General features: G+C 36.1%; 1 long non-coding RNA gene and 1 pseudogene across 2 annotated transcripts; both read left to right on the top strand.

The window, feature by feature from the left end:
* Gm19102 (predicted gene, 19102) lies at positions 17 to 923 on the top strand (annotated as a pseudogene).
* On the top strand, positions 860 to 21,211 carry Gm38772. Of its 2 annotated transcripts, none has more exons than XR_868817.2 (4): positions 860 to 986; positions 10,531 to 10,742; positions 11,020 to 11,210; positions 20,867 to 21,211. It is a non-coding gene; the product is annotated as a predicted gene, 38772 (long non-coding RNA). The 2 variants fall into 2 exon arrangements; XR_868816.1 differs by lacking the exon at positions 20,867 to 21,211 and adding an exon at positions 12,406 to 12,589.
* The last annotated feature ends 6,711 nt before the right edge of the window (positions 21,212 to 27,922 follow it).

Below are 27,922 nucleotides of genomic sequence, written 5' to 3'. Positions count from 1 at the left end.
ATGATCATTGGAAACAGGTATCTTTCATGATGATTTGAAAGGAAATGTCCATTTAACAAAGGCTCTAAAGTCTTGGGGAAAGTGTGTTGAACAGGTGATTGAGTATAAATTAAAGCCAAAGCAAATTGCATATGCAGCTGTAGGAGACAGTATGGTGAGGATTGCTGAAGCCAAGAAATCTGCTTGGCCCTCCTGAGGGACTATCCAATAGTGGCCTCCTGCTGGTAGGCAGCACCCCCACCCCAAGGGTATTGACTTTGAAGAGCTGGTCTCTTTAAATTCAGAATTTATCTTTAAGGAACAGATTGGGCTAACAGTGAGTGGATAAAGGACAAACAAGCTCAGTGGATGGCAAAAAAATCTGGGCCTCCTCCAGTCTTTGAAAAAGCAGGCTGCAAATCAAATTAGGAAGCCATCTAATCTCTTCCTGAAAACTGATGCTACTTAGGTGGAAGGGAATCTCTTTGGTGAAGCTCCAGAAGGACAAGGTGTCTGTTTTGATGCCAAGATAAATTTATTGACAGGACCAATTCTGACAAAAGGACATATTTGGTGTGGATGACAAGTCAGAGAATAAACCCATTATAGATGAAGCTGCTGGCTCTGATCTAACACGCTAAGAGTGCTTGGGAAAATTGCTCCCTTTGCACATGGTGTGGGATTCTCCGTGGCTACTTGGGATGTCAGTTTTCTCAAGGATGGGAAGGCAGTGAACTTCCTAGATCTCAAAGGTGTATGCAGCTCAAGTGTCAGGTGCCTGATCCTAAGGGTCAAGCCATTTCAATGCTTTTGATGATAAGAACAAACTGTGACATAATAAGCAATGAGATCATAAGCAATAATGACATCATAAGGAACGGTATCAATAAGCCTGCAAGGAGCTAGAACTCAAGGTGACCAAGGTTGTCTGACTTGAAGCAAGTGATTGATGTTTTAGAAACTCAAGATTCCTATTTGTCTAATGGTACTGGAGGACACATTCGAAAGTATGGATCTCTCATTGCTGTGAAAATGTTTGTTTCTCTGTGACAAGGATTTATGATAATTTTTCATATATGAAAAACTTTAAATGGGAAATTTCCAAAAAAAAGAGTTATGGATCACATAATTTTCATTTTGCTATTATGGTATCGATAAAGGTATGCCTCATAGTTTTATACTTGTCTAATGGCAAGCTTATTCATGGAAACAGTTATTACGGTCAAGTTATGTGCATGTATACAAAAATGTGAGACCAGGTCCTAGTTTGTGTAGAGTGATATTGGTATTGGTAAGCAGCTAGGATGAGTTTAGTAGCTTTGGAGCAGATGAGCTCCTCTTTCTAGGTTGGATTAGGACCCACTTGCAACTTCTCTGATAACCTAGAAAGGGAGACATTAAAATGCTCTTCCAGCAGAATGCCACAGGGAAAGGTATCAGGGTTTTGTTTGGTTTAATTTTGTTTTGTTTTCCCATTAAGGGTAAGCTACTTCCTCTTTGTCTAAAGAATGTAATCTAAGTTTATACTTCTCTGCCGCCAGTGTAAACACAACATCCTGATCAGCTCTTAAGGGTTAAAACAGTACTGCAATCCTCGCTCCTCCCTTTAGTGTTAAGGGAAGTATTATGGACAGGAAAGCAGATTCTTTCTGAAGATGTGCTAAGAGAACGGAGGAATAATAATCCTCTTAATGAGAAAATGTCCTTACACTTACCTCTCAGGTAACTCCCCACCCCATGCTGCTACTTACAAAGTTTACCTTGGGGCAAAAGACTGCTTTACTGAGAAAAAAACTCAAAAGTATAATTTTTCCTTTCCTTTAGTCTCTCTTTATCTGTGTCTCTATCCCTGTTCTCTGTTTCTCTGTCTGTCTCTATCTCTGTCCCTCTCTGTCTCTCTCTGTCTCTCTCTGTCTCTCTCTGTCTCTCTGTCTCTCTCTCTCTCTCTGTCTCTCTCTCTCTCTCTCTCTCTCTCTCTCTCTCTCTCTCTCTCTCTCTCTCTCTCTCTCTCTCCCCTCCCCTGCTTCCTCCCAACAACCCTCCCACACCTCTTTAGTGGATACTGGATAAAGCATGCTTACTATATACTCTGGGAATTTGCTCTTTCTATGATGCCTTTCTTCCCTTCTATATGTGAGAGGAGGACATAAACTCCATTTTAGGACCAGGCCTGACTTCAAAAGGAAAGTTATCTCTTCCAGGAACTAACCATACCTTCCCTCCCCCTGCCCAAGTTATTCATCCCAGTAACTAGGCCATATGTCACCATCTCCTAGAACAGACCATAAATTCCAGGAACAAGGTTATAGAATCCCCTATGCAAAGAACAGACTGGAGATAAACACAAAGATGGAGGAGCTTTTATACCTTAGCTCAGGATGGACCACCTGTGCTGTGCAGACTTATTTGGTTTGAGTAGAGTATCTCATCCTACGACTCATGACGCAGGAATGCAGTCCTCTAACATCTGGATAGACGCTAACCAGAAACTGACCCATACAACATCCCTGACACTCACCAATGTGTTGAGTATATATGTGCGTGAGTGTGTATGTGACTGTGACTGTGTGAGTGTATATGTGTGTGTGCGTGTGTGTGAGTGTGTGTGTTTGTGGTTATATGACTCAGTATTGAACATGCTGTTTGCCTCACACGAAATTAAAGTCAGTGGCCTTATTTGTGAATTTAAATTAGAAGATTTTATTTTAACATCAAGAACTATGACTATTCCTGCTATAAAATCTGTATAACAAGGTCATTTACAGATCAAGTTGTATTTAGAGAATCTTGTCTTTTAATCCCTTGAACACCACAATCTACAAGTTTGTGCTATGAAGAAGAGGAAATAAGTAGAAGAGATAGTGGCTCTGCCCTATAACTTCAGTTTTTGTGGAGGGAAACTTTTAAATTACAATTTTGTTTAAATTTTGGTAAATGAACTGTTTACAGTTGATGGCTGCAAGAGGAGGCAAAAATCAGTTTTTTTAGAGCTATGGTCCCGGACAGGTTGACAAAATTTAAGTCAAGTCTTCTACATGTATTCATATGCATGTATAGAAAGTACTAAGTTGGGTCAGTGAATTATGGGGGGAAAGAAAAACAAAAAACCCAACAAAATATATTAATAAACAGAGGACAAGTGCCATATGCTTGTACAACTGCAAGGGCTTGGGCTGTTCAGGCACCATTAGGAAAAGAAGAAAAGACAAACACACAGACACATGGACACACAGAAAATCTGGGGTTAGGTGGACAGGCTTCTCTGATGGAGAAATCTCAGCCCCAGGAAGATCAGCAAATGTATTATATAAAGTTGAACATGGGAGTGACATTATTGTACAACTGCACATGGCAGTGGGGTTATTGCATACAGATCGCCAAAAAGGAAAACTTATTATATGCAGCCAACCAAGTAGTCAGGCTTAGATATTCTCAGTAGGTACAGTCTCTGTAGGAGAAATCCTTCACGGAATAAATATCTCTTGGGGAGAAAGCATTCACAGACATACACATGTTTTGTCATTCCTCTGAGGTTAACTACAGGTGGAGGAGGGCAGAGGAATTGATGTATAGTTTTTCTATTGGTCTGTGGGGCTATGGGATCCTTGATATGGCTGTGCCATGTTAATTGTACATATTCTTCATTCAAGACATTACTCACTCAAGGCTTCCTAAGTACCACAGACATAACGTTGGTAAGCAGACAGTGTTAGCATTTTGTCTAGGATCTGCCCTACAGTTATTTGGCAACAGCCAGGTGTTCCAGACTCACTATAAAAGGAACTGCCCACCTGCTCCTCTCTCTCTTTTGCCTTCTTGCTCTTGCTCAATTCCCTCCCCTCTATTCCCTCTCACCCCTACTCCTCTCTCCCCTATCTCTACCTTCTCATAGCTGACCTCTCCTCTCTCTCCACCTTTTTCTGACTCTACTACCCTCTCAGCTCCCCTGCCCTAGGTTTGAATAAACTCTGTTCTATACTTTACTGTGGCTGGTCCCTCAGGGGAAAGGGATACCTCAGCCTGCAGAGGCACCCCATCCCTCACACCTAACTGCACATTCACCAAGCATATTGCTTCTTTCCCTTTACTTGTATAAAATACACTAGACGGGGAAGGGAGAAATTCAGAATAATAAACTCTACTTTCCATTTTGTTTACTTCCTTCCTTCCTTCCTTCCTTCCTTCCTTTTGTCTTCATCTTTCCTTCATTACTTTGAAGATAGTTTTATGAAAAGTAAAATGTAATTTGTCTTCTTGTGGGTTTAGAATATTTAATATTATTTTATGTAGTTAAATAAATATGTAGTGAATATTTTATTTTTGTGTAGAATATTTATTTTAAATTTTTTATATGTGAGGATTTCGTAATGCATATATCTTTATGAGTTCTTCCTCCCCTAATTTTCTCAGCTCCAGTTCCTCTCCTACCAAACCCTATTATTATTTCCCAATTTTATATAATTTTAAGCCACTGAGTCCACTCAGAGCTGCCTGCATGAGCACATGTACAGGGCCAGCTAGATCACTGATAGCCCATCAGATGCCACATCTGTTGGAGTGACCTGTGTAAAAGAACATGTTTCTGATATTCCTTACTGGCCTAAGACATCTTCTTATTGGTTAAAATTTCAAAAAGCCAACGACCTAATAGCAAAAGTGGGGTAGGAAGGTGTAACATCATTCAGAAAGAGGAACTCTGGGAAAGAGTGAAGGCCAGGAGATTTACCACTGTGAGGCAGAGGCAGTCAGGAGTATGAAAATGAGGGGAGGTTACCAGCAATGTAGCAGAAGTTCAGAGTGGTATAAACAAGATATTTGTGTTAGGAGCTAGGTGGGAATTAGCCTAGCCTAAGGACTAGGCATTAATTAATAAAAATAAGCCTCCATGTTATTATTCAGGAACTGGGGTAGACTTAGATAAGGCAACCTGTTACACACTTCAGTTAAAAACAAACAAACAAAAACAAAAACAAAGCAAACAACGATCACCACTACCACCACAAAACCCAAAACTGACTCCTTCTTTTCCATCAGCCATCAATTGCCAATAGCTCCTTACCTAGTGGTGTGGCTTCATGCGTCCCTCCCAATTCGTGATGGGTGTTTGTTTGGCTCAATGTTGTGCAAGTTCTGTGCATGAATTCGTTTACAGCCACTGAGAGTTCATATGGTTGACTGCCTACTCATATCTGGACAACACTCTTTTCACTCTAGTCTGACAATTCTTTTCTTCACAGTCTTTCTGCCCCCTCTTATGACAATCTCCAAGCCTTGGGAAAGAGGTGTCATGTAGATGTGCCATTTAGAGCTGCAAACACCCTAGTGTCACTGCCTGCTTTTTGAACAGTTGCCGGTCTCTGCATTGATTACTGGCTAGAGCAAAAACTAGCCTTGCTGATAGTGGTGTAAAATGAAACCTGTTTACAGACTGTGGTTGTCTGTTTGGTGTCTCATGTGAACTATTTGGAAGGAGACCATAATGATTGGGTTCCTCAGGGGATATAAGAGATAAATCTAAGAAATATCATATAGAACGCAGTGGAAAAATTAGATATAGAGAGGAAACAAATGGATTATTGATTATGGAGGGCCTGGAGCTTTATTCAGTGAGTTCGTAGGATTTTTCTGGCTGTGTAGGCCAGAGGACAACCTTTGATTGTTTTTGTTTTTTAATTATAGTATTTCTCATTGACATGGAATTTACCAAGTAGGGTAGGCTGGCTCATCTGCTATTTCCTACTCCGCACAACTGAGGATATAGCCTATGCTACAATGCTTTGCTTTTCACAGCTTTCTCTGAGGAGTAAACTCATGTTCTCCCACTTTAAGCTACTGAGCTATCTTTCCAATCCTTGTTCATCATTTAAATCAAATGCTTTCTAGTTCATGCGCAAATTCTTTTTTTTTTTCCTTCCTCCATTAATGTTTGTAGAAGACGTCAGCCTTATACTTTATTTTTAATAGAGCTTTGGCTTGTGGTGTGTGCCACGATAATGGCTTTAATACAGCTTCCTACATCTTATTAGCTTGCATTCTGGAGAAGTAAATAGACCTTCTAGAAAGGCTCAAAAAAGAAAAAATAAGAGAAAGGTTAAGGTAAAAAGTTCAAATAAGCCACAGCTATACCCCCCCCAAAAAAATATGGTCCTAAGAGGTGTCTGCAGAGAGCACAGAGAGGTGGCTCAATTGCATGTTCTATTTACAGAGTGTGAGTTTATTTGAGCTATTTTGAAGAGTCTACTTAACTTTTATTGCTTTTTCATGATTGATTTCAGAACTCATAATGAGACCATGCACTGTGCTCCTCTAATTAACAGTGTGTTGCAAAGTAAAATAAAAGTTTGCTCTTTTTTTTTCTTCAGCAAAAAGGTCAATAATGTAGAAAGGTATCTCGCTAGGAGTTGCTGATGTAGCTTGACATAACTAAAACCTAAATCCGTGGACTGAGTATAACGAAAAGATAAAAGTGTTATGTACCATACAAGTGTAAACTTATATGCAACTGACTATAACATTTTGGAAGAATTTCCACCCGTTATAAGTTTGATGACCAGGGCTTCTTTTAAAGTTCCAGTTGTGAAAATACAAAGAATCAACAAGTCAATGGACAAGAGTAGAGGAATTACTTTGATAAAATGTCTAAGCTCTTCATTTCCTTTTGAATGAATTTTGTATCCTTCCCCCCCTCCTTTTTTCTCTCCTCTCTCTCTTCTTCTTTTCCCTCTCTCTTTCCTTCTATGGGTTCCATTGCAGACAGTTGGCTCTTCCAGACTTCTGTATGAATGCAGTCACATAAGATCTAACATTTCATGTCTGCTGTTTTGTTTGCCAACTTTTTTTTTTGACTTATGTATGGTGTTTCATGTGTTCACTGTATTTTTCTGCTTCTGTTGAGTCTGCGCATGTCTGATTTGATTTCTAAACCACTTCTTATTTGTTATTTGGATTGACTTCAAGTATCTGTTCCTGTAGCTCAGGCTATTGTGGATTTGGTATATTTCTTAAGATGGTCACAATTTTATGCTTTTATTTTTCTTTTTTTAAAAATAAACTTGAAATTATTTGTATCATTTAATAAAATAACTTTTAAATTTGTTAATCAAAATGAAAAATACTAAGTTGCTTTTGGTGATCACTGAATGCTTGTTTTTTTTTTTCCTCCACAAATAATGCATTTTCTGTTTGCTTTATATATCAATCTATACAGAAATTTTTGGCATTTGATTTTTCACTGTTCTAATAAATATGAAATAATGGACATCAATGTCATCTGTGCCATTTTTTCTATATTGTTACTGAGGATTATTGCCATTCATGTATTTATATAATACTTGCATAACTTTGTTTTGTTAAGAGACTTTTCAAATTGTTTCTTTTATTATTATTGTTTTAGACAGGGCATGACTATACTATGTAGCACTTGCTATGTAGACAAGGCTTGCTCATGGCTAGTAATATAGATACTGCCTGACTCTGCTTCCTGTGTGCTTGGATTAAACTGTGCCATGACCACACATGGATGTCTTTTTCTGTGTCTAAACTACTACTTTGGCATATATGGCATTAAAAATGTTTCATTACTTGTTTTATTCTGAAATGCTTTTTATTCTATTTTTGAAATGTTCATATTGGTGTGTGCATGCGTGTGTATACATGTTTGTCTCTCTCTCTCTCTCTCTCTCTCTCTCTCTCTCTCTCTCTCTCTGTATGTTTGTGTGTGTGTGTGTGTTTTGATCATATTCATCCACTGCCCTAGTTTTGTCTTCCATGTACTTGGCCCAATCCCCCCCCCCTTTTTTTTTACAATCCCTGCTGAGTCTTTTGGGCTGACTGAGTTTCATTGTTGGTTTTAATCACATGTTCATAATATATGACATACACTGTGATATATATAAAATATAGCAATGTGGCATATGACATGACATGTACTACAGACTTTTTCACAGTCTTTGAAATATTGCTATAATTTTTTAATTTGTAATTTTAACTTTTATGAGTCATTTCTTTGACTAACACTCTTAGAAATCTTTATTCACATCAATATTTTAAAGACCTTCAAGAATTAAACAAATCTAATGGTTTCAATAAAGTCTGAGCTACAAGTAATAACATTTTGTGATATACCCTGTGAGGAAATACAAAGACCCATTCCTTGTAAAGGGGGGATAACTGGCTACTGGAATAGCCAAAGTGTTTAAATAAAGGAAAATAAAGCCAGATAGAAGTCTAACATTGTCTATAGTCTGGGAAAGCATACAATGTCAACAAATTTACTTGCTTCACTTTTATTCTAGAAGTTTTTCCTAGATATAAGCTTTTGAACGAGCCCATTCTTTTCTAGCCAGTGTAAGAACAGTGTTTATTGTCTTTTCTAAGGATTTTGCTTGATAATCAGGGCAGGCTGGGTTGTCCTTCAGCATTGTGCAAGTTTATTCATTCATGCTGTAATGTGGATTAGTACTTCATCCATTCCTGTTAGTGAGGAGTACTGATAATGGAAGCCTGACTGCATCATAGTTTATCTACTAGGCAGTTGGAAACAATTTTCCTGTTTTTTTCTCAGTTATGAAACAAACTTACTGTAAACATTCATGTTGGGCAAAACCCAGTAATTGTGTCTGTATGAAGTTACACATTGAATTTACTTTTATTTATATTTAGATGTATTTATCTTATTGTCCTGACTGTATGTATGTATTTGCATTATGTGCATACCTGGTATAAGCAGAGGCCAGAAGAGGGAATCAAATCTCTTGAAACTATATGTAAACAGTTATGAGCCGCTGTGTGGTTGCTGGGAAGCAAATACAGCCTCCCTGTATGAGAATACGTGCTCGTAACCTCTGAACCACCTCTACAGTCCCCAATGAACTTATCTGAAATTTATGTGACAACACTAGGATTTTGTGACATTTGTATTTCAACTGACATTTAGATTTCTAATAGTTGTGGGTTATTACTGGCTTGATAATGCAAGACTTTAGAAAAATATTTCATTTAGTTCTTTGAAAGTTACATGCAATGACTTTTAACCATATTCACTCCCCCTACTCTGTCCAGACCTACCATCCCCAAATGACCTCCATGCCCACCCAATTATGTTTGTTCTTTTTTTTTTATACTATTGACTCTGGTAAGTATATAATAACTTCTGCCACTTTACCTTGTGTAAATGTAACTTTTATTTGCCTTAAATAATTGTCTTCGCTGGGGCTAACTTTGCGCCTGCTAGTCTAGTCCTAGTACTGGAAGCTTCTAGCCTTCATACAACTTTACCTAGGCAGCGAATGTTTTTAGCCTCTGAGATGTATGGATGCATAAACTCACCCTTTACAGATAGCTCTTTCTGAACCATGACTGGCTAGTCAGCTCAGCTGTTCTGGCTCAGAACTCCTCTCCATGCTAACAGATCCAATCAGACTTCGCTCAGCCTCCCCTGAATTGTTACACTTGGCCTCATACTAACTTTGGCAATATCTAACTCTAGTCTTCAGGCCCCCTTTCATCTTCTGGCTTGTTCTGCCTTCACTTGTGTCAAACTTGTTCTTTCTACAACCTGTTTCTGTAAATCTCTCCCAATAAGACTACCTTCCTCTCTCTACACTGCTTTCTCTTAAGTAGCTTCCTTTTATTTTTCTCTTTGTGGGAGAGTTAAGCACATCCTATTCTGGAAGTCACTCTCAGACTCAATTAGACTCAATTAGAGTGCTTCCTTCTACAAACTAACTTTACCTTCATTATTTGAGATTAAAGATGTATACCAAGGGTGTATCTGTATTCCAGCCAAAGGGATTAAAGGTGTATGCTAAGGCCTGAACCACACCACAAACAGAAACAGGTTGTTTCAGTAAACAATACAATATCAGGGTTCATAGTATGATCAGATATTCTGCAACAACCTTGTATTTCTTAAGTAAAGAAAGTAAACACTTTAAAATATTTAGATGATATCCTCATATTCTTGCTTATAAAATGTCTGTTTAAGTCCTTTGTTCCCTTTCATTGGGCATGTTGCCTAAAAGTTTCTTGCTAACATTTTTTATTCAAGCTTATATTTTATTTTGAGATACATAAATCCTAAAAGATTTTTTGCATGGTAGAGTCCAATATACTTAAAAACTAATTTAATGTCTCACAATTATTCCTACCTAATAAATATTCATGTGGTCCAAATGTGCACATTTCCCTAGAAGGATAGTTTTGTAGAAGTGTATAGATTTTTGCTCATAGTAATTATAAACATTTATAGTTAATTTTCTTTATGTTTTGAACATAAAGTAAACGTCTTTGATTCATTTCATTTGAACGTTTATTTTCCAGCACAACTTACTCTCAAAATAAATATTTTACCATTGCTACTTCAGTGTCTGTGTCAAGTCACAGTTAAACATGTCTGTGAGTCAGTATATTTCTGGTTTCTCTAATCCTGTCCATTATTCTTTCTCTGTACGTATCCTGACATTATATAGTCTTAATGATTGTTACTCAGAAAGGAAAATGTCTGTTTAAAATATGTAAATTCTTTATCTTTTTTCTTTTCTTTTTTTTTAGAAACTATTTGTTCTACAGGGGTTGCAAACATGGCTCAGTGGTAGAGGTAACCAAGCATCCCGCAGAGGACCTGACTTCAGTTTCCAGGACCCACATCATGAAGCTCAGAAGCACCTGTACCTTCAGCTCCAGGGCATCTGACACCCTCTTCTGAACTTCACAGGCACCTGTACTAATATGTGCACAAACCACACACAAACATACACAAAAACGTAATTTAAAATAAATCTTAAACTCAAAAGTAGTTTATCTAGATTCTTTATACCTATATCTAAACTTAAGAGTCAGTCTTTTATTTTAAACAAACGGCTCAACAATTTCAATAGGATATACATTAATAAAAATATATTTTATTAACATTTTTTAGAATTTCATACAGTGTACTTTGGTCATATTCACCCTAAATTCTTTCCCTTAACTCTTTGCAGCTATGCCCCCATCCTATATCCCCCCCAACTTAAACTTTGTATCCTTTTCTTTTTCTTCAAGATAACAACCCTTTAACCATAACTTGTGCTACTAATATACTTTGGGGTGTGCTGTGCTCCACTGGAGCATGCCGTACATGTGAGAAGCCATGCTTTTAAAGTAAACCAACTCTCCTCATAGAAGCCACCAACTGGCCATAGTCACTCAGTTCAGAGTGGGGACTCATGATCTTGTGCTGCTAGCCACAGCTGGTGAGTTTCTGATTGCAGCATTCCTGACTCATTCAGAACACACTGTTTTACCCAAATCCTCCTTAACCTCTCTTACTCTGCCTCTCAATTACAAGTACTATTGTCCTTTCTGCATCTTTCTTTGTTATTTCTTTTTTGTTTGTTCGTTTGTTTTTTGAGACAGGGTTTCTCTGTGTAGCCCTGGCTGTCCTGGAACTCACTCTGTAGACCAGGCTGGCCTTGAACTCAGAAATCTGCCAGCCTCTGCCTACAAAGTGCTGGGATTAAAGGTGTGTGCCACCACCGCCCGGCCTCTTTGTTATTTCTTTCCTTTATTACTCTTTCATTCTTTCTTATATTTGTTTGGACTTATGGATGTATATTTCTGTATCTCGAATCCAACAGGATCACTGCTTCTTTTCTTGTTCACATGGCAGAGGCCTTTGTTATTAAGGAAGTCTTTTAAGTATTTGGCAACATTGTCAGTAAGGGATTACTCTTTGTGAATACTGTGTTCTTTTCTAACCTCATTGTTTTATACATGTCTGTGTGCCCATGTGCGTGTGTGTGTTTGTGTGTGTGTACATGTGTGTACATGGGTAGGTGTGTGTGTGTACATGTATATATGTGTGTGATGTCTGTCTGTATATATATGTATATGTATATGAGCATAAGTATGTGTGTATATGGATATGTGTGTATACATGGATATTTGTGTGTGTGTATGTGTATATGCATGTAGGTGTTTTATGTATATGTGTTTGTGTTAGAGTTAGTCTTTTATTTTAAACAAACTGCTCAACAATTTTAATAGGATATACATTAATAAAATATATTTTATTAACATTTTTTAGAATTTCATACAGTGTATTTTGATCATATTCACCCTAAATTCTTTCCCTTAACTCTTTGCAGCTATGCCCCCATCCTATATCCCCCCAACTTAAACTTTGTATCCTTTTCTTTTTCTTCAAGCTAACAACCCTTTAACCATAACTTGTGCTACTTGTGTGTGTGTTCAGATTGTATTTCCTTGATTTTCCAGTGTTATCAACCACCAGGCAGAATGGTGATATTGTGTAATTACTTTTGTGACTTTTCAATAGAGAGCAGAGTCTTATTCGTCTCCATGGTTCTGTGATTTGCAAGTACTTTAATGGTTTTAATTTTTTAAAATTTTTACCAGCTCAAATAAATATTAACTTTTTTGTCTTAGGTTGTAAAAGAACTGCAACAGTTTGCATATTTTTCTGTCATCTTGTTAGTAGTTGCCTTGATGTCACTCTGCATATTATACACATTTATCCATTTGCTGGGCTTCTAAAGCAAAAGCTAAAATGCAAGTTTAGACGATGAACAGCCAGGAAATTTTCAAATATTAATAGTACCCATGCTTTTCAGTCTGGAAAGCCTGAAGTAAGTGTGTTTTTCAATTTGATATTGTCCCATATATCCCTGAGTAACTGCTTTTAATTTTCCCAGCATTGCTTCAATTCAAATATATTTTATTTCTGTACTTATAAATTTATTTCTCTCTTAGAAATTTTCTGTTTTGCTGAGTTGTTTAATTCGAGCGAATTTAGTTTCACGTGCATGTTTTAAATTGATCTTTGTATCTTTCTATCTCTTTTTTGTGTGTATGTGCTTATATTTTACATTGACTGTTGAACACATTTATGCTGGTTCATTTGATGCTCCCACATCCTAATTATATTATCTTTGTAATTTGCAAACTTATTTATTTTAAGTATATTCACAAAAGTGATAGTTTATTGTCTCTTTAATTATCAATGATGATTATTCCTTATTTCTGAGTATATGAGTGATAGCAGATTGGCAAATAGTTGGATATTTTAATTTTAAAAAATGTTCATACTTGTCTTCCTAAAAGACTTATAGATGTATCTTGTGCTCTTGAGAATTATGTTTGAGCCCCTTTGAGATATTCATAATATAGTTTTTACTCTGGGGCTACCAGAGTCTTATTATAAATATGACTCTTTTATTGGCACTAACTGAATTGTCCAAGCTTTCAGCAAAGTCTCTTGACTATGGCTGGTATGAACTTTGCACTTTTCAGCTCCCATGAGAATTTGGATGATTGCTTTTAAATCTTGGGCAGTGGTCAATGGTTCATATTGACCAATTTTACATCATGCTTGTATTGTATTTAGGTGTGGGCCTGTGGGAATTTCATTAGAGCTCTTTCTTCGTGTATATAACTTTTCTATCAGTTTGAGCAACAAATTGCATAGGCACAGCTTCTGTCATGGTACAGAAGGCCTCTATGCTCTGTTTTCATTCCCACTGTGGGCAAGAAACAACCTTGAAGGTCACAGCCAGGGCAGGTGGCACTTCACGGCTCTTCTGTTCTCTCACAGGTCATGACTTTTCTTGCCTTTGTCCGGTGTCTAAAACTGCTAATATGAATCTTTTCCAGCTTATCTATTTAAATTTCCCATATGAGTTATTCTATTTTAGGGTTGAGCTGAAACTCATCCTTTTGTTCCTCTTACTTTACTGTTGAGCACAATAATGGGGGATTTTATTTTATAGATAACATGAGCAGCATTGTTTAACATGGCATTTGCTATCCTGTATTTGCATATCAAATATTTAAAAATCATATGGCAGTAATTATGTTGAACTTTTTCCTCACATACTGATGTCTCAGTTAATTCCAACATTGCTGAATTATAGAATGCTTAGTATAAAATTATTTAGGTTTTTATACATTGGATATTTTATTTCTTGTTCCAGGAACTTCCCATAGGTCTTAAGTTTTGCTTATTTTACACCATATTACAAATATGAGATTTGAAAATGTTACTAATAAGTATACTGCATCTATTCAACCCTGTCCGAATGAGTGCCTCCCGTTTGTTTTGTCATCATTGTGCATAATCCACCACTGGAAATTAAAAATCCATTGTCGGCCGTCCTCGCCGCCCACTGGGACAAGAACGACATGGCCACCAAGTCAGGTTCATGCAACAGCTTCTTTACTTGTTCTCCTTCTTGCAGCTTTTCTTACAACAGCTCCCCTTACAACAGCTTCTCTTACTACAGCTAGCTTCTACTTAGGGCAGGGCTAAACAACAAAACCTCCTATCCTTGCGCCGACCTCATCTAGCTCCACCCCCACCTCATCCAATCAGAAGAAGAAGAAGAAGAAGAAGAAGAAGAAGAAGAAGAAGAAGAAGAAGAAGAAGAAGAAGAAGAAAGAAGAGAAAAGAGAAAAGAAGAAGAAAGAAGAAAAGGAAGAAGAAGAAGAAGGAAGAAGGAAGAAAGAAGAAAGAAGAGGAAAGAGGAAAGAGAAAAGAAGAAGAAGAAAGAAAAGGAAGAAGAAGAAGAAGAAGAAGAAGAAGAAGAAGAAGAAGAAGAAGAAGAAGAAGAAGAAGAAGAAGAAGAAGAAGGGGAAGAGGAAGAGGAATACTTTTGATTGGAATTTTATATATTTTTTTCTCTCAGACTTAATTTTGAATTATATTGTGGGAAGATAGTGAGATATATGTTGAAATTACTTATTTAAGAGAAGTGTGATAGATTTAGGTGTAACTACTGAAGTTCTTTTATATACTGACATGAATATCTTTGCTACTTACATAAAAACCATAAGCTATTAAGATGATTATGTAGCTAGTGGTATTTTGAAATTATAGCATATGAAAATGTATGACCACAGCATTTCATATCAATACTTACAGAAACTTTGTGCCATAATTTAATCACTTTCATTTAGTTTCCTACTTTGGCTACTGTCCCAAAAGGATTCTTCAAGTTTGTCTGTGATGATATTAATGTTTACTATAGGTGGTTAATAAAAATTTAAGTATCAACAAATACAAGAAGACAAAAGAAGAGTTTAAATAAAAGACAATTATAAATTTTAGTTATAGTTAATTTTAAAAAGACATGATATTTTACATAACTCATGCATAATAATGAAGACATTAACAGAATTATAATACTGTACTAACCATGTATTTAAGTACTAAATACAAAGCTTACATTAAATTACCTTTCTTGCATTTAGTATTTAAAGGGGATAATATAAAACAATATCAGATTGTTCAATACAAATTGAAAGTAGCTGAACAAATAATCCAAAAATGGCAGAATTCAACTGCATCACATCACCACCTCTTCAAACAGTAGATTTCAATCAGCAGTATACTTCAAAAATAGCTGGTAAGAAAAGTATTAGTAATAGATCCAGAGAAGCAGAAAAAAATTGCAAAGATTTTTGGCAGGTAAGGTATCATTACATAGGCAAAGATGCTAGAAATTATAATATTTCACATAGATATTAGCTCAGCTATGAGACTTTCCAGGACTAATAAAACATGTGTGAATGCAACAATGTGCCAATTCTAAGCCAATATATGCAGCTTTACAAATTCCTAATAATTCTCTATAACTGAAGTGTGAAGCTTGAGTTACACAATAACCTGATAAAGCAATTTATAGCAGGAAGTTAATAACCTTCAATTTCATGACAGATACTCTTATTTAATATGTTTATCCTTTTATTTAATTATAATTTATTGAGAATTTACAAGCATTGTTTGGCAAGTATTAAGGACAAACAGTGTAAGACCTTGACATTATTACAGAAATCAAAACAAACTTCAGGTTTTCTAGAAACTCGAGAGCTACCAGCTTTATCTGGAAGGATCCGAGTTTGCCATCATGTGGCTAAACAAAAATAACTAAGTATTGAATAGTAAAAGTATTGAAATAGGATAAATATACAGCATATATATGGTAATAATAAGGTCAACACCTATTTAAGAGCAGAGGAAATCAACAGAGGTTTCATACGTGAAAGTGTAACTAGCTTATCATCAAATATGCCTATTTGTTTGTTTGTTTGTTTGCAGTGAATAGAGGCTACAGAAAAGTTCCACAAAACTAAAGTGATTGAGGGATCCCTAACTTCAATTTGTGCACCTACAATGCAACTTCTACACCTATGGCTCAGGGAACATTGTTCAAGAGGGGCAAAGGGGTTAGGATGTCTGCTGCTAAATAGTGCCATCTAACAAAGACTGGGATCCTGCACCATGAAGTCTCAATAATATGGTAGCCAAAAAATATATCAGTTGATATGACAACATGGATGGGGGACATGTCACACGCACTCTTTCCCCGTAGATGAAGAGTCCAAGCAATCAGTGACTTCTGAAAGAGAAAGATTCACCATAAATGCATTTGAGAGAGATGGAGGACCACAGCAAGTATTGTATGCAGTTCAGACAGGAGTAGAAATGATGTAATATTGTTCTCATGAATAAAATTATTAAAAAGATATTGAAAGGTAAAGAAGCAAAAGGAAGGAAAGAAAATAAGAAGAAAGGAAAAAGAGGAAAGGAAAGGAAAGGAAAGGAAAGGAAAGGAAAGGAAAGGAAAGGAAAAAGGAAAGGAAAGGAAAAAGGAAAGGAAAGGAAAAAGGAAAGAAAAGGAAAAAGGAAAGAAAAGGAAAGGAAAGGAAAGGAAAGGAAAGGAAAGGAAAAAGGAAAGGAAAGGAAAAAGGAAAGGAAAGGAAAAAGGGAAGAAAAGGAAAAAGGAAAGGAAAGGAAAAAGGAAAGAAAAGGAAAAGAAAGGAAAGGAAAGGAAAGGAAAGGAAAGGAAAGGAAAGGAAAGGAAAGGAAAAATGAAAGGAAAGGAAAAAGGAAAGGAAAGGAAAGGAAGGGAAGGGAAAGGGAGGGGAGGGGAGGGGAAGGAAGGGGAGGGGAGGGGAGGAAAAAGGAAAAAGGAAAAAGAAGGAAAAAGGAAATAGAAGGAAAAAGGAAAAAGGAAAGGAGAGAAAAGAGAAGAAGCACTGGAACCCAGTGTCCAAGCTGAAAATGAAGCCATGGAGGAAGAACTGACACATCTAATGTAGAATACAAACAACAGCCACCTTACATGAAGTGACTACTTGCTTATGGTGACCCAGAGGGAAACTGAGTACAAATAATATGGACATTGAAACTATTATGTTTTTAATTTAATAAAAAAAATCTATATGACAGATATACAGCAAAGTGATGGGAGGAAGCTGTACATAATCAAATAAAAAAAACAAGTATAAAACATGAATTCTAAATAACAAGAAACATATTGGAGAAAGTAGAAATTTTATAGTTCTATAGACCCTAAGCAAAATTGCATACGAAGCATAAGAGAAATTGAAGTTTTAGAAAGGATTATATTTACCATTATTTGTTTGTGTTACATCCTGACTGCAGACTACAATTACCTTTCACTCCTCTCCTCGAAGTCCTTACCATACCTCCCCTCACACCTATCCTCTACTCCTCCATTTCTCTTTAGAAAATTGGAAATCTCCCATGGATATCAAACAGCCTTGGCATATCAAGTTTCAGTAATGTAGGGGAATTTATTATAAAAACATGGTTACTCTAGCAAGGAATCACATATGGGTTTACCAGCTGGGGTATTTACCTTTAACCCCTCTGGCTGGAATATAGACACGCCATTAGCACACACCTTTAATCCTCCAAAATGGAGATACAATTAGTTTGAGAAGGAAGCAAACATCTTTAAAAGTGACAAGTACCTGACAAAGTAACAAAACAGAAATATTTCACTGAATGACTCAGAGATAGGGTATAGCTCACTCTCACAAAGACAGGAAAGCAAGCTTACTAAAGTGCAGTACAGTATAGTGAGTAGAATTCAGTTCAATTTAGATCAGCCACTGTGTGCAAAAGCAGTTGAAGCCAGAGAACAAGGAGGCAGAAGACAAGAACAAATTGCTAGAGTTAGTTTGAGGCCAAGCAGAGCAATACATTAAAAAGCCAAGAGAAGCCATTTTGAATCAGTCAGCTTGAATAGGAGTTTTGAGTCAGAACAACTGAGTTGAGCTAGTGCTAGCCTGACAGAATTCAGAAAGAACAAGAAAAAGTGAGCTTATTTAGAAGCAAGCATCTAAGAAGACAATTTCATCTGACAAATGAGAGTTACTTTTATATCTGGCACCCAATATGATTGAAAGAGAAGAAGAAAGCCTATCAATGTTGCAGAAGGCAGAGGAAATCTGATGGAAAATTTGCAGAATACAGGAGACAACCCACAGAAAGCCTCTGATGAGAAATTAGCCTGTCACCTGTTACCATAGGAAGCATCAGTTTTTCTAGACATCCAGAGACTCTAGAGACTCCAACATAGCAGTACCCTCAAGCCAAGATCAAGGAATGACACAGAAGCCTCAGACAGAGAATCAGAGTTAGCCACTACAAGACAATTTTCATATTTAGATAGACTCTTCTGGCATTAAAAATGGGAAACTCCATTTCAGATCTCTTGAGAGCAAGAGTAGGAGTTTAGGGGATGGAAATGTTATTTGAAAAAAAAAAAAAATCAGAGCGTCTGCAATACCACGCCCTGCCGTGGATGGGCAGCACCGGAACAGCTCTCGACATGAAAAGGCCATGCAGAAAGTACATCCGGAAGATAAAATAGAAAAGGATGCTGAAGATGGAAAGGAAACAACAATGTCATTAATTAAATGCATTTTAGGGCCCAAGTGAGATTCTGAGAAATTGAGATTGAGAGATGTATTTTTTGGTGCACTTCCCTCATTGTCTGAGGACCAAGAAGCCAAATTGATGAATGGATCTTCTGCTGGAACCCCATTTGTTCTGATCTAATAAAGTCAAGATCATGTTACTCCTAAAAACAAACAAACCAAACCAAAGCAAAGCAAACTAAAGCAAAGCAAACTAAACCAAACCTAACCAAACAAAATAAAACCAATAACTACAACAAAACTGAAAGAAGAAGAAGAAAGAAGAAAGAAGAAGAAAGAAGAAGAAAGAAGAAGAAAAAAGAAAGAAGAAGAAGAAGGAGAAGAAGAAGAAGAAGAAGAAGAAGAAGAAGAAGAAGAAGAAGAAGAAGAAGAAGAAGAAGAAGAAGAAAGAAGAGAAAAGAGAAAAGAAGAAGAAAGAAGAAAGAAAAGGAAGAAGAAGAAGAAGGAAGAAGGAAGAAAGAAGAAAGAAGAGGAAAGAGGAAAGAGAAAAGAAGAAGAAGAAAGAAAAGAAAGAAGAAGAAGAAGAAGAAGAAGAAGAAGAAGAAGAAGAAGAAGAAGAAGAAGAAGAAGAAGAAGAAGAAGAAGAAGAAGAAGGGGAAGAGGAAGAGGAATACTTTTGATTGGAATTTTATATATTTTTTTCTCTAAAAACAGTTGAAAATATACCTGTGTAATAAGAAAAAAAATAGCTGTTTAGCTATGACTGCAAAAAGTCTTGAGAGGAAAAAAAAAAACCACAGAGAAAGTAAGAGAACAGGAGGACAGGAGGTGCTTAATTGTGAAAGAATGGTGCCTAATGAAAGACAGAGAGACTATTGAACCTATAGTACCATCTCTTAATGAAACTGATGAAAGGCAACCACCCCAACAATTTTTCCCAGTTATTGTGACACAAATGTCAGAAAATGGTGAAAACTCACAATATGAACAACTAGTCTGGAATCCTGTTAAAATATAAGATCTTAAACATTTTAAAGAATCAATAGTAACTTATAGAATACATTGACCTATGTAAGACAGATATTAAATACGTGGGTTACCAAAACAAGGTTATCACCCAAGGCTGGAAAGATTTAACACCAACTATTCTGGAAGCTGGTACTCAATCAAAATGGCTGATGTGGTCGTGGGAAGAAGCTGAAATTGTGGAAACCACAATAGATCTAAAGATGTTAATATTGTGAAAGACCAATGGTTAGGTGAAGAATAATTTGCTGATTTAAGACACCAGATGCTATTTGATGACTCTATTATTATACAGTGTACTTTGGTGCCTATAAAAGGCTGGAACAAAGAAAAAGGTCTATGTTATTCACAAATATTATGCAAAGCCCACAGAGACTTTTAGTAACTTCTCACACAGGTTACTGTCTGTGATAAATAGAGCAATATCAGACCCAGAGGTGAAATGGGCATTAATTAAAACTTTAGCTTTCGAAAATGAAAATGCAGAGTGTAAAAATGTTCTTAGACCTTTAAAACTTTAATCAGCATCCATGGATGAATGGATTAGAAGTGCTGCTGATATTGACCCTAATAACTATGTAATTGGAGAAGTAATGGCCAATAATCCTAGATATCGAATTCCCATTGTTTTGACTGTGGGAGACGGGTCATTTGAAAAGGCAGTGTAGGTAAAGCACTCCTAGATCCTTCTCTATAAAACCTTCTGGAATTTGTTGATGGCCTGGTAAGGATAGTAATTGGACTAAAGAATGCAGATTAGCAAGAGATGTAAGGTAATCTTTTACCAATGGGAAAGTCCCTAGGAGACAATTGGAAAGTCTCTCAGGAAATTATCTAGCATTCTGACAACAAATAACACTAAACAGGTTTTTCTGTCAGCAACCTACAGAGACACTAGAGAAAATTGAATTAGGTATTGGAGAAACTGTATATTGACATCTTATGCAATAAAGCTTGTTTCTTTCTGTATTTAAATAAGTAAGAAGCCTGGAATGCTGGTGTGGAGCTGGGCATTGGATGAGAATGCCTAAGTGTCTTATTTATGTGTGGATTCATAAAGATCTAGTTGTACTTTAATATACAGAAAAGGGGGAATAAGATGAAATGAAAGACGCTGAATTCTAGAAAAAACTGCTGAATCAGATCAACTTGTATTCTTAAATTGTTTCCACAGGTAATGAAGGACTGTGGATTCCATCACAATTGATAAAAATCCAATCCAAGGAAGAGAACCTTCCACATGAAAAGCATGACTAAAGGAAGGAAAAGTTTCAGAAAGACAGCAGAACAGGTGATGCAGAAAAAACTGATATGTCCCACCTGCATGCGTAATGGGGACAGCTCAACAAATAGGAAGAAAATGGACAGCTTGTTCATCAGATTGGCCGATTGGAAAACCTTAATGCTCTAGTGGACAATTGCTGAAGGAAGATGATCAGTACTGCAATTATGAAGGGTCATCATATCAACTTGTATCAACAGTTCTTTATAAAAAATAGACTTATATTTATGGAGTTAATAGTTGTTTCTTTTTTACGTACAAATTTTAGCTTAAGCAGAAAAAGGGAAAGATATACAGGAATTTTAATCCCACAACACAGCTGTTCTCACAAGGGATCACACCCAAAAACATTCTAGGTGTGTGTGAGATCAAGCTTCAGTACCCATCTTTAATCCCTCTGTGTAGAATACAGACATGTCCTTAGTATACACCTTTAATCCCAAACAATGAAAGTAACGTTTGCAGAAGGAAGCATCAATGTTTGAAAGTGACAAATCTGAGAGAGATTTGACAGAATGAGTCAGAGATAGGATATACTCAACTCTCACAAGGTCAGGATGGAGAGGCTACTTAGCTGCAGTGTAGGGCTGCGTAGTGAAGTTAAGTTCAGATCACAGTAATACCAGGAGCACCTTCTTTCATTGAGGAGACTGGGCAGCCCAGTTAGGGAAGGGTCCTAAAGGCAGGCAACATAGTCAGAGACAGCCCTTTCTTCCACTGTTATGAGTCCCACATGAAGAACAGCTACACAACTGTTACATATGTGCAGAGGGCCTAGGGCTAGTCCCATGTATGCTCTCAGCGTGGTGGTTCAATCTCTGTGACTGTGCTTTCTTTTATACTATTTTAGAAAAAATATTTTGGAATTAAATACATTGTCTATTCCTCAATTTTCTAATATTGGGTTGTGCTTAATGGGATTCTTTAAGTGGTTTTTTTTTGTTGTTTTTTGTTTGTTTGTTTTGTTTGTTTTGTTTTGTTTTGTTTTTAAGGTGACTTGCTCAAAGGATTGGAATGAGAAAAGAAGGAAGGTTTAGTGGAAGAAACTAATAGCAAGACTTTAGCATTGAGGGCTACTGGTATGTGACCGTAGCATAACACAATACAAAATTGATTGTAACCTCTGTGATTTTCCTCTTTACAGACATAGTCTTATTCTGATCATGAGGAAAATACCAGAGAGATACAACCACATGAAAATTCTATAAAATACTAGCAAGTGCTTCTCAGAGTTGTCATGGTCATCAAAGGCAAAGAAAATCAATAGTTTATCATAATGGAGGGAGGCACCCAAGACATGGAATGTGATTGGTTGTAGTATAGTAAGCCATGTCCTATACCACGAGATGTTAGGAAATAACTAAGAGAGAATGAAAAGTTAAGTTAATAATATTCTCTAATTAATGAAGAAGAAGATGATGATAAAAGAGAAACCATTAATTCTGTAGAAAACCTCTAAGTTATTTTTACCTTTTGTCTGCATATATATAAAGTATCCTAAACAACATTTATAAACAGAGAGTTTATGGTGGCTGCCTGTGAGCAGTTAATTTGGAACAATGTTCCATTAGTGTATTGCTAAATGAATTCCTCTTCCATATAAAAACAACATGTTTAGAAATGACCTAATGTTACAAAATAATGAATAATTTCAAAATATTCTATGCAATCCTTAGCTCAAATCTTTTTTTCTCTGCCAAAAGTTGTTTTCTTTTTTAAATCACATTATATTTGATGTTGCTGTATTTTATCATTCACTTTAGGGTTCCAAGTCAACATTTGGGAAAAGATATTCTATGCAAACACAAACACAGCATTATTTTTAACTTGTGAAATCTATAAAATAGTCTACATATATTTTGACCAGAATGCTGAGAATGAAAATGGCAAATGAAAATGGGAATATTAAAAAATAAAAAAAATATTATTTTTCTAGCTTCAGACTGTCCCCAGAGAACTTATCTAACCTCAGGTCTAGTTTCACCTCAAAGTTGATTTTTGCCCATTTTGAGTTTAATCATCCTTTTAGTTATACTCTGTTATAATAAATTTATCATAAATATGCATATATATATATAAATAATAGTTTCTGAGGATTGAGACATGTGGTTGAATATAATAATTCTCTTCACATTGTCTTCTTTTAGTCTTAAGCTCTAAATAAAACTTAGGATTTTAAGTACTTTTTTCAAATACTATTGACTGAAAAAAAAATGCATATTAGTTTGGCATACCCTAACAGATAAAATGTAGATATTAGTGAATTGCAGGGTACTTTGCTTTATTTTTAACCTGTCAATCCTTGCTAAAGAAATTCAGGGCACTTTGCATTTTAGAATGATTTCTATGTACAACTGATGCTTAAAATAATGCTGCTCCAACAAGCAAAAAATTGATTTTATAATATAGATTGATTAGCACAATAAGGTTTTTGCAGAAGGGACTCATGCCTGAAGTACTTTACCACCTATACAATGACATAATATACTTGCAATAAGGAAAGTTGTTTCCAACTATAGGAATCATTAGATGCAAGCTTTTTGAGTCTTGCACTTAGGTACTATACATAATATATATATATATTCTACCGCACACACACACACACACACACACACACACACACGGTTTGTATGCAGAATAATTCGATAATTCATCCTCTAAGGATTCAAGTTCTATCCATGATATCCATATTATTACTACTCATACATATCTATATCTATATATCAGAAACCTGGTGCCAAAGATCTACCCAGACATCCAAATTTTAAAATAATCAAATTATTTTTTCATTTCAATTGGTTTATTAATATGAATTCACATACATTTCCAAGGGCTTGATATTCTGTTTTGAAGACTTTACAAAGCTTTTCACCATTCTACAGGAAATTATATCTCTGTCTCAGGGTCTGTGTTTGTCTCCTGTTCCTCTGGCTCATGGCCTCCTCTCTCCTCTCTCCCTGTCCTGCTTCTTTTATAATCATTGTACAGAGGTTTCCTGGTAAATTGTAGTGAGACATTTTATATTTTTCTCACGTGATCTCTACGAGTCAGAGAATCAATCATTGATGGCATGAAGCTAAGTACTCAAGCCTACGTTGACTGCTGATTCTTTTCTGTGTAGACAAAGTATTGACCTTTCAGTAAACAACCATTTTTCAGATGCATCTAAAGGTAGTGATTCTGAAGAGAGAACGCCTTATGGAGAAAGAAAGAAGCAAAAGAGAAGAAGTGTGTGTGTGTGTGTGTGTGTGTGTGTGTGTGCGTGCGTGTGTGTGTGTTTGTGTGTGTGCGTGTGCGTGTGCGTGTGCGTGTGCGTGTGCGTGTGTGTGTGTGTGTTGGGGGAACTTCTAGACATAACTTCACATACCATAAGTCACTGCAGGTGAAGCACGAGAAAGTAGGTGCAGGAAAGGAAACAAAGAAATGAACAAACAAAACAACTCAGCAGGGTGTTCATGATGGTTTCATATCAGAGTTGTAGATAATTATATAGGTTCACCAAAAGTTGCAGTCACATTACAGAGATGTACGAGTAATAATATTAAGGATGTTATTATTGGATCCTTAGAAGATGAATTATTCTACACATAAACCAAAGGGAAATCTTCAAGCAGAGAGTGCAAAGTGGGCAATGATGGTAGCAAGCCTGTTTCTCCTTATTAGTACAACAGCAGCAATGTCCTCTAGAATTTAGTGGACATTATTAATTCCATTCACTGTTTTAGGGACTTTACACATAATATAACAAATACTTAATTCTCTGGACAAACAACTGAGAACTATTTAGCATTATCTCATTTTATAGACCAGAAAACAGTGAAACAGAGCATTTAATTATTCTTTCAAAATTGACTAATTGAAGGAACAGTGGCATAGGGAGTATTAAGATACTTCACAAACATATGTACTAGTGAGCATATCTAAATATATGCATGTACACAATTAGTATGACACACTATAACACAACATAACACACAGAGAGACACATACACACACACATGCATATAGACTCAAATTTGTTAAAGAAAGCTTAAAGTGAAGAACTCTGGGGACTAACTTGTAAAGAAAAAAATCCACTGAAGAAAAGTTAAGTAACGTTTTTATTAGGAATTATACTACACAGCGGCACGTGATTTGAATATAAACTAAACTCCAAACTTAAGCACTGCAATAATCCTCACACTGTTTGTAGAGAAGATCTATTTCCCCTATAATATTTTATTTCACCATGCCCTCAAAATTCTCTGAATCTTTACTACCCTAGATCTTGATTTATTTTATTTTTAAATATGGACCTGTTAATGAGATTTCTGTCCCCTGAGAGTTATTTAACTTGAAATCCAAGAATGCCATAACCTTTCTGGAAGTGTTTTTAATTGATTAGCAGTTACAAGTAATTCAATTAAATGAGCTCATTTTTATTTTTAATGAAGTTGTTAGTGTAGTAATTATTTCCTGAACACTGTACTTCAAGCATTTAAATATATTTCTTCTATTTGTCTAAATAATTTGTTCTGTAAATTAAAACAATGACACATTATTTCAATACGTAGTCTCTTCTTCACACATAAAGTAGTCAGTAAACAGCTCTTTGCTGTCTTTCCAACATTCAGAGAACAAAAACCATTATATGGTTGTAAGTAAAAATAGGACAGTGAAACAGAGTATGATAGGTCATCACTGTGGCCATCCATGTATAAGTGAATTCATGCCATATTGGTCTCTTTGGGTCCGGGTACCTCATTCAGGGCGATTTTATCTAGATACATCTATTTACACACAAATTTAGTTTTTTAACATCTGATTAGTATCCTATTCTGTAAATGCACCACATTTTAAAAATGTATTCATTGATGGAGTCTAGACTGTTTCCAATTTCTTTTATTAAGAATAAAACAGCAATAAACATGGTTGGGCAGGTTCTGTAGAAGGAAGCAAAGCCCTTTGATTACATTTGCCCAAGAGAGAATTAGCAGAATCTAGAGTAAGGTCGATTCCCAAGTTCCTGAGAAAGCACCACACTGATTTCCATGGTAGCTCTACAGATTATCCTCCCATCAATGATGGCGGAGCTTTCCTCTTACTCTCCATCCTCACCAACAGGTGCCTTCACTTGTCTTATTCATCTTGGCCATTCTCACTGGTGTAAGGTGAAGTTCGTTGTAGTCCTGATTTGTCTTTCCTTTATGATTACGGATGTTGAACATGTCTCTAGTGGCTTTTAACCATTTGTGCTTACTTTTTCTATGAATTCATTCTTTAGATGTGTACCCCATTTCAAAAATTAGGTTGTTTTCTTGATAGTTATTTTATTGAAATAATTATATATTTTGGATATTAGTCCTCTACAGATATATAGTCGGTAAAAAAAAATAATAATTTCTTTCTCATTCTGTAGCTTGCTGTATGTCTTATCGATGGTGTCCTTTGCCTTACAGAAGTTTGTCAATTTTGTAAGGTACTGCTTAATGATATTCTGTTCAGAATGTTTTTTCCTGTTTCAATAACTACAGACTATTCCTTAACTTCTATTCTATCAGGTTTAGTGTATCTACATTTTATGTTGATGTCTCTGAGCAATTTGAAGTTGAACTTTGTACAGGGTGATAAGTACGGGTCTATTTGAATTATTCTACATGCAACCATTCAATTTAACAGGTACCATTGGTTGAAGATACAGTATATATTTCTGACTTAATTATAAAAAAAATCAGTTGTTCATAGGTTTGTGGACTTATGTCTAGGTCTTCAGGTTGATTCCATTGATCAACATGTCTATTTTTGTGCCAAAATCATGATAGCAAAATCATGACCTATCTATCTATCTATCTATCTATCTATCTATCTATCTATCTATCTATCTATTACAATTTGAAATTTGGCCATTCTGGATTTTATGTTTTCATATGGAGCTGAAAATTGTCCTTTCAAGATCTAGGTAAAAATGTGTTGGAATTGTGATGGGGACTACATTAATCTGTAGATTGCTCTTAGTAAGATAAACATTTTTACTATGATAATTCTACCTATCCATGACCTTTGGAGTCCCTTCTGTTTTCTTTTTCAATGTCCTAAAGATTGTACTTGACATGTTTTTACTCACTTGGTTAGAGTTGCCCCAAAGCCTTTTATTCTTTTTCAAGCTATTGTGGAAAGGCATTTCTATTATTTCTTTTTCAGTCTGTTTGCATTTTTATGTAGGAGTGCCACTGATATTTGTAGTCTTATTTTATCCAGCTATTTTGTGTTTGTTACTGTAGAATTTTCCTGGTGGAAATTTTAGGGTCACGTATGAATATTACCATATAATCTTCAAGTAAAAATGCATTTGCTTTTTCCTTCCTATTTGTATCCCCTTGATCTTATTCAGTGTGCTTACTGATTATGTTGGATAGTTTTATGTCAATGTGGCATGAACTAAGTCATCAGGGAAGAAGGCACCTCAACTAAGAAAATGCTTCTAGAAGTTCAAGCTGCAGGAAAGCCTGTATGCCAGAGCCAGCTGGCCAAAGTCAACTCCAGATGTGCTTTCTCCCTACACCTGTAGAACATTTCCTTTTTCCTTTTAAATATTTATTCTTCTGTCATATATTACACCTTGACTGCAGTTTTCCCTTCTCTCCTGTTCTTCCAGTTTCTTCCCTATCTCCTCTGTTCCTCAGATCCACTCTCCCTCCATTTACTCTCAGAGAAGTCCAAGTATTCCAGGGATCTCTACCAAACATGGCACAACAAGTTGCATTAAGACTACGTACCTCCCCTCGTATTAAGACTAGACTAGGCAACCCAGTAGAAGGAAAGGGTCCCAAAAGCAGGCAGAGGAGTCAGAGATAGCCTCTGCACCCACTGTTAGGAATCCCACAAGAAGACCAAGCTACACAACAATAGCATATATTTAGAGGGCCTAGATCAGACCCATGCAGACTCCCTGATTATTGATTCAGTCTC

The sequence above is a fragment of the Mus musculus genome, chromosome 6 (assembly GCF_000001635.26).
Source record: "Mus musculus strain C57BL/6J chromosome 6, GRCm38.p6 C57BL/6J".
In the NCBI taxonomy this organism is placed as follows: Eukaryota; Metazoa; Chordata; class Mammalia; order Rodentia; family Muridae; genus Mus; species Mus musculus.
The sequence above is the reverse complement of the archived record's forward strand: the minus strand, read 5'-3'. Positions and strand labels throughout refer to the sequence as shown.